General features: G+C 37.7%; 1 pseudogene across 1 annotated transcript; it reads right to left on the reverse strand.

The window, feature by feature from the left end:
* Window positions 1-252: 252 nt before the first annotated feature.
* On the reverse strand, window positions 253-4,404 carry LOC143592160 (putative pectinesterase/pectinesterase inhibitor 51; annotated as a pseudogene). The gene is made up of 4 exons (XR_013145866.1): window positions 4,384-4,404; window positions 2,563-3,068; window positions 1,599-1,906; window positions 253-1,302 (listed from the first exon to the last, which is right to left on the reverse strand). The product of XR_013145866.1 is annotated as a putative pectinesterase/pectinesterase inhibitor 51 (transcript).
* Between the last annotated feature and the right edge of the window lie 10,305 nt (window positions 4,405-14,709).

Raw genomic sequence — 14,709 nt, forward strand, 5'->3', positions numbered from 1 at the left:
TTATTTAGTTAGTTTAATTATAAAAAGAAAATAATAAAAAAAGACACTGTGGGCCCAACTTGTAGCCCCTACACCATTACACCCCAAAAACAAATTTCCACTCTATGCTGACTGGGCGCCACATGTCAGAATTCGCCCCCAATTGTAGCCCCTCCACTACACATGGCCTCACCTTATACCTTTGAATAACTTGTGCTTAAATGCACAACAAATATTCCTACATATTTCTTTTCATTTCATAAGGTTCTGCAGGTTTAAAACCTTCACAACCAGATAACAAGTAGAGTGGCTGCTCTAACTCTAACCTTATATTCGGTTTTTAAAAATTGATTATAAACAAATAACAACCTAAGTCTAAACAATCATAAAAAAAGAAAACATTAGATAACACAAAAAATAAGCTGATCTATAAAATTGTAAGGTATAGTGGCCTGGACGGAGGAAACGGGCTGCGGTTGTAGTTGTGGCAGAAGAGGCAAGCGGCTGCAATACCGGATGAGATAAACGCGAGACGCCTTTGAAAAAAGAAACAACAGTGTTTAGTTTAATCGATCATGTGATTCTTTACCAAAGCTCGGTTCGTTCTATATTTATTTAAATTCGCTAAAAAGTTAATTAACAATTAACAAAGCCTCCAATGATCACCTTGGAGGAAATTCCCAACCGAATAAACACCAACATGCTCGGCTGGTATTCGACTACTCCACGCCACTCGTCCTGACAAATCCGCACCCTTCCCATTATTATCAAACTCGCCATAGTAAAGCGTCTTCAATGCAAAATCACCAGTCCATGGCATCCACCCGGGTGCTGTGATCAACGCCTCCAAATCACAATCTATAAACACCGTCCTCGAGAACTCCTTCCACGGCCTTCCAAGAAAGTTCTTATGGACTTTCGGGTTACTGTTGTATAGCCTCACATACTCTTCGGTCCCGTTGATCAAACAGTTTTGGAACACAAAACCCGTGGACTGAGCGGGGTCTATCCGGCCATGAGCCGTAACTGCGTTGTTCTCGCCCTTTTCGGGGTTAAGCTGACGTGGACGGACCAGGATGGTGCAGTCTTGGAAAATGGAGGCGGAGTTGCCAAATATGAAATCTACATTGCCTTCAATGTGACATGATTTGTAAAACTGGCGAAGTGAGTGGGCGTAAAGCGTGTCTTGATTGCCTAGGAATTCGCAGTTTTCGACTATGGATTGGTCGCTGTCGGAGCGGAACGCGACCGCTTGGTGCGCTTCGGGACCCGCAGTGTTCTCGATGGTTAAACCACTTGCCATGAATCCGTCTCCGAGTACCCCTGTTGTTGAAAAGAGTAGGGATTAGGGGTGCATATGAAACCGAAAAATTGGAAAAAACCGATTCCAAACAAACGACAGCTTGATTTTATATTTTTGTAAAAACGAAATTTCGGTTCGGTTTTGATTTTTAACTTTATAAATAGCTTAACTCAAATATTTTAGTCAAAGCCGTAGAACTGGAAAAATTGAAACTGAACAAAACCTGAATCAAACCAAAACCGAAAAAATCAAAACCTACACTAAACCAAAATTTCATAAAACGATTAAGGGGCTTAGGGTATAGGGTTCGACTTACCAAAAGTGGCTGTGTTATATGTGGAGAGCCCCGGTTGGCCCACATTCAACGACCCAGTAATTACCGTTTTGCCCATCCCATCACCCAAAACCACCACATTCTGCTTCTCAAGACCCACCCGAACCGTTTCCTCATAGACCCCCGTTTTCACCCAAATCACAAACCGCCGCCTGTACCCCAAATCAGGCGCGGCATTCACCCCCTCCTGCACGGTCGTGTAATCACACCCACCCGATTTACACACCGTGACATCCGCCTTCAACCCTTTAGGCACCCCAACTGTGGGCCCAGTGGCGGACCCAGGATTTTTTGCCAATGGGGTCCCATATTTTCGGTGTTCAAATTTTTCGGGTCGGTCGTTGTTCAGGTCGGGTCGAGGCGAAGAACATAATAAAAAACAATATCATAATAAAACTTTCTTTTCAATCATCACTACTTGAACGGGTCAAAATGGGTCGGGTTGACACATAAACACTTTGTTTTCCCTTTCTTAAACATTTTTGAGATAGAACCTAGATCCACCCTTTCATAAGCATGTGTTGAAAACCATTAACTTAAACTAGTGAAAAATAAAACTGATATTTTAAAGTGTTTGAATGTTTCTAAAGAAAACCATGCATAAAGTTGAAAACAATGATATGTATTTTAGAGGTGTTTGAATGTTTCCAAAGTTATCATTGCAACATTAGCAATCAAATGATTGATTAACACTAAAAATTAACACAAAAAACCAAAAACTGAGCCTTGTAAGACTTGAACCCATGACCTTTCAAAAATAAAACAAGGGACTTTCCACCAGACAACATCAACATTAATAGTATGGGTTCCAAGTATTAAATCTTATGGGGTCCTCAAAAAATTTAATATACCGCTTCTAATAAATTTTTAAAAAACATTGGTGTCCCGGGACCCCGATCCACACTATGTGGGTCCGCCCCTGTGTGGGCCCTCAACCCCAGGCTCCCCACCACCCTCCCAAAACCCGTCCTGGGTGGGGCCCACAATGACGTGTGGTCACCAAACACGTCGTACGCCATCATTAAACTCAACGCGTTGCTAGTGTAACCAATCAACGTGTTCATAAACGACATCGTTTCATTGATCATGCTCGTATCATTCACGTATTTCAACGCGGTCCATGCACGTGCGTGTTTTCTCTCTCCGCCTCCACGTGGCAGCGCCTGACTGGTTGATTCGAGACGGTATCCAGAGTTGTTTAAATGGTCAATGCAGTTACGAGCGGCGGTGGTTTTGTTAGCATTACCACCCGCAGAGTCGAGAATGGATTGAGCCATCGATTGCGGTTTGTGTAAGTTTTCGGAACTTAGGGTTAAAGCCGATTGCATCATTTCCAACAGGTTTCTGTTAGAGTGAAGACTCGCATAGCTGCTGGTTCCGTGTAGCTTGACGGACCAGATCTGAAGAAGCTGATGCATCCTTAATCAACCGGTGGCCGCGTCTGTTGCGATACTATTAATGATAATGAATGTTTTGTTTTGATGAGAAAGGTTTATATATATACTACAGGGGGTTTTGAGATCAAATATAATTTGGATTGGAATGGAATGTAGTTATGATAACTTTTGGTGTGGTGGATATGAGAAAGGTTCAGGGTTTAGGTTATAACATAAAAACACCCATAACGTGATTTGATGGGTCCAAACCATATATAATTATTAAATGCGAATGACTAAATGTATATAATAACAACCACAATAAAAGTTAAAGGTCAAAGATTAAGGTTAAAATATAAACTATATAATAAATAAAAAATGTACGAAGTAATTTATTTTAATTTTAGAATTGAATGGTTATAATTAATACAAGAAGAAAAAATTAATGAGAATAAGTTAAAAAGAATAACTTATATTTGTTAAATTTATATTCTTATACGTAACTTTCCTTATTATTTTAAAACGTTTATATTTTTTCATACAATAATATCTTTTTTTAAATTAATAATAATAAACGTTTATAAATCTTTAATATGAATATCATATATTAAAAAATTAGTGAGTTTTATATATTGTATTATCGGTTGGTCATATTTTCAATTGGATTTTCTATACATTGTCATATAGGTTATGATGATTGTGTTTTTCAATCCATAGACATATTAAAGATAAAAATTCAAACAAAGATTACTTTATTGTCTCTTTCTACTCATCATGTTGTCTCTTATTCGTCATTGTTTCTCTCTACCGATCATTATGTTTTACTAATTGTGTATTACGTTCATTATTTTTCTTCAGGATTTACATATGGCATTCACTTAATAAAGAGTATCACGTTCATTTTTTATTACGTTCAGGTCATTGTGTAATGTGTAATTACCATTGAGTTTTACGTTTCAAATCATTGTGTAATATTTATTCAACATTGGGCTTTGTGTATCAGAATATCACTGTGTTTTCGATAGACTTGTTTCGCATTTAAGATTATTGTGTAATATGTATTTATCATTATATTTATATATTCGGATTACACAACATTGTTAGTATTACAATTTTCAGATTTCTTCATTTTTGAAAAAAAAACACAATGATGAGCGTAAAGACACAATGATAACTATAAGTACACAATGACGAACAAAAGACACGTGACATTCGTCAATTTCGGGTTTTAATTGTATTCGTTTATCATGTAAACCGACCCGTTTTGTAAACCGAAACCTTTGATATAATCAAAATGATATATTTTATGTTACAATATTGTTTTATATTTGTCGGGTCTCAAAAACATCCTTTTCGGTCCTTAAAATGCCTTAAGAACACTTAAAACCAACTTCAGGGACCAAATCTGCCATTTTGAAACTTAGAAAAAATCTGGGCTCCCACCCCATCGTGCCGCGCGATGGGTGGGGCCAAGCCCCGTCGCGTAGCGCGACGGGCATCAGATCAGTATGTTGTTTGTGGTTTACATCCTTTTATCCAAATCCGATTTTTTACCCATTAGACCTAATGTAAGATCCTTTCAATCTTATCCTATTATACACTCTCTCATGCTTCATTAATCCTTGCTCATACTTCATATTATCTCTCAAATTCAAGGTTTTTAAGGTTGTTTTTCATGTTCTTAGCAACTTGACTTTCAAAAGTCAAACCGACCTTAGTCTTTCATTTTAATAAACTTATTAAGTCTTATTAATACTTGAAGATGGTTATACCACATATATATAATATACACCCCTTGTTACCTTTGGTGGTCACTTCCTCTGTCTCGGTCGGTGGAGTGTCGGGCCTCATAAGGCAAGGATACATGGAGGACTTACGTAGTCCTTGATATATATATATATATATATATATATATATATATATATATATATAATTACATAATTGTTTATACATATTAACCGTGCTTAACTTCTGCTCATTATAGTTTGTATATCATATTTATGAAGTTATATGGTTATGGGTTTGTAGAAACTAGCCTCGGTTTAACCGTAAATAGCTCTTAACCGTAAACCGAACTTTGTTTACTAGTTTTGTTAAATAATTTTATAAACATGTTTTATGTTAAATTTAAATTTCTAAAATCATTCTTAGGAGTTCCATGGTTAAGGGTTTGTAGAATCTAACCTCGGTCTTACCCGAAACAAGATCCGAACCGAAAACCAAACTTTCGTTTAAAGACTTTATTGTTAACTTTTTGGTTGTATAACTTAAGTATCATCATTTATAAAATATTATACAAGTTCTTTGATGTTTGGGAATGTAGTAACCATTCTTGATCTTATTCCGAGATGGAAACTGAACCGAACTGAACTAAACCGATTTCACTAGCTTAAGACACACAAGTGTGTTTCTACCTATCAAGACTTTTATATTTCTTTTAAAACACTTTATAAATTGATTTTAATTATTTTCTTAAAGTACTTGGGATGTTGAATCCAAATTGATCTTATAACAAAGTTTGGACCAACGAAACCGAACACTCGCTTATCGGACGTTGTTAGTTCTAAAACAATAGGATTACATACTTGGTTAAGTCTTCTTAAATTTTATTGAGTTATCTCATAACATTCATTATTTTGGAAGTCTTCTTAAATTTATTGAGTTATCTCATAACATTCATTATTTTGGAAAGTTGACTTTGGGTTTGACCAATTACCAATACCCGAACCAACAACACGAACATTCGTTAAAACCCGTTTTAGTATCCATTATAAAGGGACTTGCATTCTTGCATTTTTACCCACCTTATTACTTAACATAGGTTGAGTAAATATTGAGGACTAGATACTTTAACCCGGTTTCGAGCAAACGTATATTTTTGAAAGACTATTATTATAATTTTCATAAATATTTACATTTTAAACCCTAAACTTTAAATTGTTTACATTTCCTATCATTTATTTTATTTAAAGACTTTCTAGACAACCTTTCTAATACAAGACTTTCTTTCATCTAGACTTTGCTCGTTAAACCTCATCATTCCGGTTACTAGTCATTTTACCAAATCAAGTTTATTACTTGAACGTGAGTACTTTTCATACCCCGTTTCCATCTTTCGTTTGGAGTGATATTGCATACTTATTCAAACTAAATGTTTTATACTTGAGTCTTAAACCACAAACTTTATTGTATACTTTACTTAAATAAATGCTCGATTTGGTGTTATATGCTTACATGCTTAAATGCTAACGTGTTTACCACTTTTGGTTGGTTGGTTGATTCATAAATCCGAGTATATTTGGCATCCTCTCATAGAAAAGTGTCGTTAATGTATTCTTATTAACGATTTCATATAAATCCGAGCTATTTGGTATTCTCTTATAGCAAGGTGTCGCTAATGTATTCTTATTAACGATTTCATATAAATCCTAGGCTATTTGGTATCCCCTTATAGCAAGGTGTCATTAATGTATTCTTATTAACGATTTCATTATCTAAATTGTTGCTATTATTTATTGTTTTGTGTACAAGTTGTGGAATTTCTTATTATATACATATTGTTAAAAACTATGAAATTGCTCACCAACCTTTGTGTTGACAAAATTCTATTTTATGCAATGTTACAGGTTTGAGTTTTGGTTGACTCGAGGACTTGGCGAAAAACGTTATCAAGACTATTAAGATATTAGCAAAACAAACAATAAAATATGTGTTATGGTTGAATTCGATTATTGTATGAACAAGTTATGTGATTCTTTATGATTTTATGAATTTAAATGACTTGATTAGATATTGCCACTAGGAAAGGCAATGGGTCGGGTTTGAGTCGGGTTTAGGAATTCCCAAACCCATACCCGGTTATAAAAGTCCGTCCCAAACCCATCCCAAACCCGTCGGGTTTTAATCGGGTAATTACCCGTCGGGTTAGGGTTTTCCCATCGGGTTTTGATAAAATACCCGTCGGGTATACCCGGCTCAAAATCCGCTGGGTTTCTAGCGAATTTTGATAAAAAATAACTAATCGATTACAAAAATGGTTACCATAAAGATAAAATGTCTCAAATAACTGACATAAATAAGTTTCGATTAATAATATATTTGGAATATAGTACATATATATAATATAATAAGCTATATCGGGTACATCGGGTATATAATCGGGTAAATGAGTTTATGTTATCGGGTAATCGGGTCGGGTAATCAGGTATATTAGAAATCCCAAACCCGTCCCACACCCGCGAAAAAATTCAAAACTAATCCCAAACCCGTCCCAAACCCTAATGGGTCGGGTATTACCCGTCCCATTTATGTCGGGTTCCGGGTTTTCCCATCGGGTTCGGGTTTTGTTGCCATCCCTAATTGCCACTTTAATAGTGTCTTGAGTTCTTGAGCAATCCATCGCATCCCGGCATGTTCCGTTGCCTTTGGTCGAGGTGCGACAGATTGGTATCAGAGCCATGACTATAAGATAGTGTAAGTCCCGAATCTGGATCACTACAATTATGATATCAATATAACAAATATAGGTGCGGAATACCGATACTTGGTGATTCAAGAACACGAATAAACACAAGTAAGTAATACGGGATTGCTTCAAAACATACGTATATTAAGATACGTCGGGTGCTTAAGCACTTACAATACACGATACTAAATAATGAGTGAACGAACACCCTATACCCTATACATTGGTGACCTATATATAGGAGAACCAGATTACAAAGCCCAAACACACCAAAAGCCCGCCGAGAACCCAAAGGTGTTCTCGGCTTACATGTTAGCCCAAGCCCATACACAAGCTAAACCCAAAAAAACTTAGACTAAGTACAAACCATATAAATTAGACCCAACAATCTCCCCCTTGGTTTGTAGCTTTGTTTTTTAATCATGCTCCATGTAGTCAATGTCAACATCCTTCAATGCACCTGCCCAAAACTTGCATATGATAATAGAAGCAACCATACCAGTGAATTCTTTAGCAGCCGTTTCAAAAATCGGATCAGCAATTATCTGGATTGCACTTAGAATTTTGATGTCCCTTTCTCCAAACTTTAGTAGGTGTCTTGGATAAACAAATCTGTACTGACCCTTTCCTTTCGCCAGCTTGATGACAACTGTAGCACTGACACTATCATACATCCAAAATCTCATGTTGTCCAACGTGCCATCTGGAATCGCGTCTGGCAAAGGAATATGAGTGGCCTTGTCCGTGGCAGGCCACATAACATTTACCATTGTTTTCCCGGTCTTTGGATCTTGGACTCCCTTTGCCTTCTTCAGAAAAGATTCAGCAGTCTTCATATTTGGGAAGCCTCTGTCGACTTCCCTTCTCAGAAAGTTCCAGAAGTCTATACCACGTTTATCATTCATCGGGTTGGTGAAAGGAGAGTTAATCAGGTCACTAAGATCCACTTTGGTCCAGGAGCCAAAGTCTTTCATTTTCTTGTAATACTCAGTTGTTCCTGACTTCCTCTTTACCCACCACATATTCTTGTCTGCATCAAAACCCCATGGTAGAACTCCTGATAGGTCACCATATTTGTCCGAGAACCCCTTTTGAAAAGTAATGACAAACCTGTCTGGATAATCTGATGATTCAACGTTCTGATCTGAGTTCTTCATCACCAGCAAGTTCTTCTTCCCCTTTTCAGGTATTTTCTTCTGAATTCTGTCCGATTTCTCTTTGGTGATGGAGGGGGCATCCATGTATTGTTGCAGTGATTCTGACTCATCAATGTTGTCAACAGGGTAAGTAGTAGAACTGCCGGCTTGACTAACGTTGGGCATTTTAGAGACCACATCATCATTGCCTTTAAACTCGTCTCCAAACTTTTGAAACAACTTTTGTTGAAGGTCAAGATACAATGCTGTTAATTCTCCCATGTTGGACTGTAGTTCTTTGATCTTGGCATCTTTGTCAGAGTTACCTGATTCCAACTCTTGAATACGAACGTCTTTAACTACTGAATCTTGCTCGAGTTCAAAGACTCGACGTTGTAATGCATGAATGTCAACAGAAGCATCTTCAAGAGCAACACCTTTACCTTTGTTCTGAAGGTAAGATTCTTGCATAGCCAGAATTTGGGCAATCTTGTCTGACGTACCTGAACTCGACTGACCCTGAGCATTTGGACCAGATGAACCGGAGGGAATATCTGTAGTGTCGGTGTGTGGAATATCTGTCTCAAAATCAAATTCACTAACAAAATCACTAGTCAACAGATCATGAAATGAAGGCTCAGCAGTAGATGTGTCTTGTTCAGCTTGTATTTCGGGAGCATGTGGCTCAAGTTGAGCAGCTTGTTGTTGTGGGCTAATTGTTGCATCTGTGGTTGGTGTAGTGGTTGTATCAGGTTCACTTATCCGCACGCCTGGCCTCGGATCTTTCTTTCTTCGTTTACGTGGACCGAGGTCTGCGGCTGGATCCTCAGCTATATTTTCCTCACTGATTTCAGCAACTGTTTGATGAGGCTTCAGAGCAGTTGACTGTAACAAAGCTTTTACAGCTTCCAAAGCACTTAAGTTCTCAGCACTTGGAGAGGTATCCGACTGACGGTGTTCAGCTTCATCTTTTTCATCATCAGAAATTTCAAATGACGCAACACGTGGCTGAGTTGAAGCCACATGTTCATCAGCAACCTGAGCTATAACTGGCTCAGCTTCTGTTTCCGCAATCGTTTGAATTTAACCAGAGCATGGAGACCCCGGTACACAATCTTGGATCTTTTTCTGTTTTGCTTCATCAATCCAAAGGTATTTGGTCCCATTGACTTCATATCCAAGGTGTCAACAAACTTGACAAGATCGGTGTAGTGAGAATCAAAGATCATTTGCAAGAATCTTGGATACATAAGGAACAACTCCTTCTTCTTCCCTTTTAGATTGCTTATCATTTCAATGAAAACGAACTTGGAATAATTGTAATTTCAATCCATGATCAGACCAGTGACAGCGGACATCTGAACATGACTAATCTCATCAGAGCCCCCTTTCCTACCGGACACGCAGGTGAAGAACGTGTGAATCAAGAATCTCTAGTATGGATGAAATAGCTTCTTGATTGCCGGAGGATAGGTGCCCTCGTAACCCATTTTGGTGAGGACCTTAGTAACATCAGCAGTGGGGTACTCGGTCGGGTAATCAGGTTGATCACCAAACATCAACAACTCTCTCATGATGGTCTCAGTGATTCTAACTGGCTTCTTTTGAACTTTGGAGTCTATGGATATAACTCCATCTTTTCCTCGCGGATTGATTGAAGCGTTGTTCCAAATATCTGTGATCATCTTCTTGCATATGACGGGATTCTCTCGTAGTGCGTGAGAGATCCTGCACGTGTTAAGACCGAAAACCATAGACTGGAATTCCTTGTGAGTAAGAGGTAGATCATATAAGTATCCAGCTATGTTGTGCATATCAACAACCTTTAACGAGTTCTGATCGGCCACATCTGCACCAAACGTATCAAGTTAGATAAATATATAGATTAATTCGATAGTATTAAAAATGGATCATGACAAATAAGAGATTTGGTCCGTAAGATGAACCAGGCCCCCATATAGAGCCCATTTGACAGCCTAAAGGTCACATTAGTTGGCCCAAATGATAACCCAATAGTATAAAGGCCCAACATTAAGAGTTAAGCCCAAACGGAGAGTATGAAGCCCAACTGGTTAGATTTTGGTCAACTGAAAGAGTTCTCGGTCAATGAAAGTCAAAGAAAACAACCGAGAACTGGAGTTCTCGGTCACTTAGCCGAGAATGGGAGTTCTCTGTCAATACAAGGTGTTCTCGGTCAACGAAAGTCAACCGAGAACCCCTTGACAACTGGGGACAGAGAACCCCTTGGGTTTCTTCTTGGGAAACGTTTAATTCATCTTCATCCCACCTTGATCTCATCCAAAACTTCCATTAAACCTGCAATTGGTCTAAAACAAACAACCGAAAACACTTAATTAACCCTAAGATGTCCATTCAAAACCCCTAATTGCTTATGAATTCCTTTTAACTCATCAATCCAACCATGAAATCAGTTCATGGCAACCTTAAGTAAGCCGCTGTCAACACCTAGATCTCATATGGCATAGTTCATTACCTGTGAAACAAACAATGGAACACTAATAGATGATTAGTGAGGATGGATCAGTTTTCGGCTAAGGAACTTGAGAGAGAAGCAGATTTTGAATTATAAGAATAATGAAACACTTGATCCATTGATATTTAAACAAAGAATCAAGATGGGCCGAGAACACAAAGTGGGCTCAAACCAGTGAGTGGCCCAAGCCAAGCATGTTGAGACAAGCAGATGGCCCAAAAAAAACCCCTTCAAAACCCAAATTAAAAAATTTTTGTCACACCCTCAAAATCCACTAACGGAGTTTTACCGTCAGAGGGTGTGAACTAACAGGATCGGAATCATCAGTTATAATCAAACCATAAAACAAAGTTTCAAAACCATGAAAACGTTTACGAGTAAATAAATGCGGAAGCGTAAAAACCTTTAATCCAAAAGTTGCGTCACGCAGGACGACTTAAAACCTATGGTAACCGTTAAAAATAAGTTTGCATAACAAAAGCGTTTTCAATCAATGCATGTTCCTAAACCGCGCGCCCGCCTCGGCTACCTGAGAATAACATACTAAAAGTGTCAACACAAGGTTGGTGAGTTCACAAGTTATATAAAAATAAATCGTTTAGCGTTTGCGTTCAGCGTTTTGCGTTACAGCGTTACAGCATTTTGCGTTACAGCGTTACAGCGTTTTGCGTTACAGCGTTTTGCGTTACAGCGTTACAGCGTTTTGCGTTACCAGATAGTGTTATGTCAATTATATATCGATAGGTAGCTAGTCTATGCAACAAGTATTACTAAGTGTTCGACACCGAAGCTGACTCGTTTATTAAGTGCCTTGTCACCAGGTCCTCCAGACCATGGTAAGTGTTAGCCAAAATTACACCCGCTCGACCTCCAGTCGAGTTTAGCGTTGGGTGGGGTTTGTCAAACCCAGTAGTACTACTCAACAGTGACTCGCTATTCAAAATATTAACCGGTTCGATGTGTAGGACTTCAAATGTTTCGTTTGCCACTTAGCCTTTACAAGTGATATATAATTTATAACAAAATCTTAAATGCGTTGTGGAGTATGTTATCTCCCCCAAGTGAAAAGCGTTTGAAAACAGTTTAAAGATGGGAAAGTGAAACTCACTGTTTGCGAAGAATTTCCCAAATTAAATCACCAAGATGCGCGTCACCGAAAAACTCTCCCTAGCGTTCTAAAACAATAAAGAGATTTTTTTTTCTAAGTGTCGGAATATTATCGAGTCTCTAGACCCGGCACATAATAACTATGCACATAACATGTTTCGTGTTTCGTTTGTGAATCGTGTGTGACTTTAACAATGTATTTGTGAAACGTTACATGTGTAAGCAATCATTTACGTGTCACGTATTCATAAAGTACATCACTAGCAATTACTTCCCGTAAGGGCATTTTGGTCAACAAATAACAATTAACTAGCCATTATTCCCCATGAGGGCAATTTGGTCAAATCATGGCAATCAATTAGCAATTATTCCCCGCAAGGGTATTTTGGTCAAAATATAACAATTTTATAGCAAGTATCATGTTTCATGCATTTTTACACAACTCAGCAGCTAGTTTCACCGAGACAGAAATCCTACTAGAAAGATTGTACTATTTCACTGATCATAGCATTTCAATTAATTTACCAAAAATCATCACAGAAGCACATATGTCTTAGGTTTCCAGAACATATTTTATTATATTTTTATTCCACATAGTTTTCTCACAATCATCAAATCATTACAGCAAACTCATAACAGTCAAATTCATGCGCAACAGAATGTTATTTGCAATTCCCGTTAAACGAAAAATCCAATAAATGCAAGACCACTTGGGTTAGGTTCCTAACTCAATAAGTCAACTTCCAGAAGTAGAACCAACCCAATTGGTCTCGTAGATCATGAAATATAACATTTACAAAACAACCTAACAGCAGGTCTAACAGCTCAGCTTTGCACAACGTTTTTGTAAAATCATAAAAGTTAACTTCTACTTGTCCAAAAATTACAAGTTTATACTTTATAGAAACTAGACTCAACCTAGTTTACTGTAGTACCAATAATATCAACCAATTTTCACGTTTACACTTCGTTACAGTCACTTAAACATCATAAACACATTCTGTCCAGAAACTGTTTGCATCCAAACTCAATATATTAACAACCTATGAACTATCATGCATTCATATAACACTCTAGACTCCATAAACACCATCCATGCACATCAATTACCCATTACATACATGATTAGGGTTTTTGTTTGAACTCAAACCATAGACACAACAATTAACATGCAACAACATTCAATCTAGTTATCAAATCATTATCCAATCAACAACAAATCATATTAACTATACATACATGAAATCGGTCAAGCTAGGGTTTTCAATTAACCCATTAAATATCAAAATCAAGTAACAAGGATGTAAAGGATGATCAATTATACCTTCCTAGCACCTAGTTCTTCAATCAAAAGCTTGAATTTAGGGTTGTAGGTGTGTGTATAGTGGACGGCAGCCAAGGAGCAAGGGAGGGAGGGGCCGATCGGACTTGTGGGGTTAATAATAATGAGTTAGGGTTGATTGTTAAGGATATATTTATAAACATACAAGTTACACTCAAGTCCCTCTACTTTCAATTGTTGTTTTTCTAACTTAACTAACTAGTTTACATCTTGAGTTAATGTTCATAACCATGTTATCACGTAACACATAAGTCTAACACATAATTATCACATAATTACTGTTTTGACGTTTTTCGTTTATTCATCAATCGTTTGCGTCAACTCGTTTGCGTTTCGGTGCAAATCCCGAAAGACTACACATGTAGTAAGTGTTAAGCGTCATTTAAACCCTAGTTTAAATGTAATGAAGTGTGCGTTATAGATTTAGTGATCTTAAGTTTGAATTGACGGAGTTGAGTTAACGGAGTTAACCTGAAATTGACGATTGTCACATCATTCCCAGGTTAAAGATATTTCGTCCCGAAAATTTGAGTCAGGTCGTGATGAGTGTCTGAAAGGATAAGAAACCGAAAGACTACACATGTAGTAAGTGTTAAGCGTCATTTAAACCCTAGTTTAAATGTAATGAAGTGTGCGTTATAGGTTTAGTGATCTTAAGTTTGAATTGACGGAGTTGAGTTAACGGAGTTAACCTGAAATTGACGATTGTCACATCATTCCCAGGTTAAAGAATTTTCGTCCCGAAAATTTGAGTCAAGTCGTGATGAGTGTCTGAAAGGATAAGAAAAAAAAATTTCAGTTTGTCATATCATCCCCTAGTAGAAAGAAATTTCGTCCCGAAATTTAATTCATACCTCCGGTGATGTCTGACGGTTTGCCGGGTTTCGCGGTTTTCTGTGTTTGGTTAGCCCTTCAAAAAGGTGAGGATACTTTTTCATCATTTGATCCTCGCGTTCCCACGTGAACTCCGGTCCACGTCTCGAGTTCCAACGAACTTTAACGATTGGAATTTTGCTGTGTTTGAGCGTTTTGGTTTCCCAATCCAAAACTTCGACTGGTTCTTCAATGAAACGTAACTGTTCATCAACTTGCAGTTCCTCCAAAGGAACTACTTGGGTTTCATCGGACAGGCATTTCTTCAAATTTGATACGTGGAATACATCGTGTACGCCA

Source organism: Bidens hawaiensis, unplaced genomic scaffold (assembly GCF_021521415.1).
Source record: "Bidens hawaiensis isolate Kalapana, Puna unplaced genomic scaffold, B.hawaiensis_p1.1 tig00040556_1, whole genome shotgun sequence".
In the NCBI taxonomy this organism is placed as follows: domain Eukaryota; kingdom Viridiplantae; phylum Streptophyta; class Magnoliopsida; order Asterales; family Asteraceae; genus Bidens; species Bidens hawaiensis.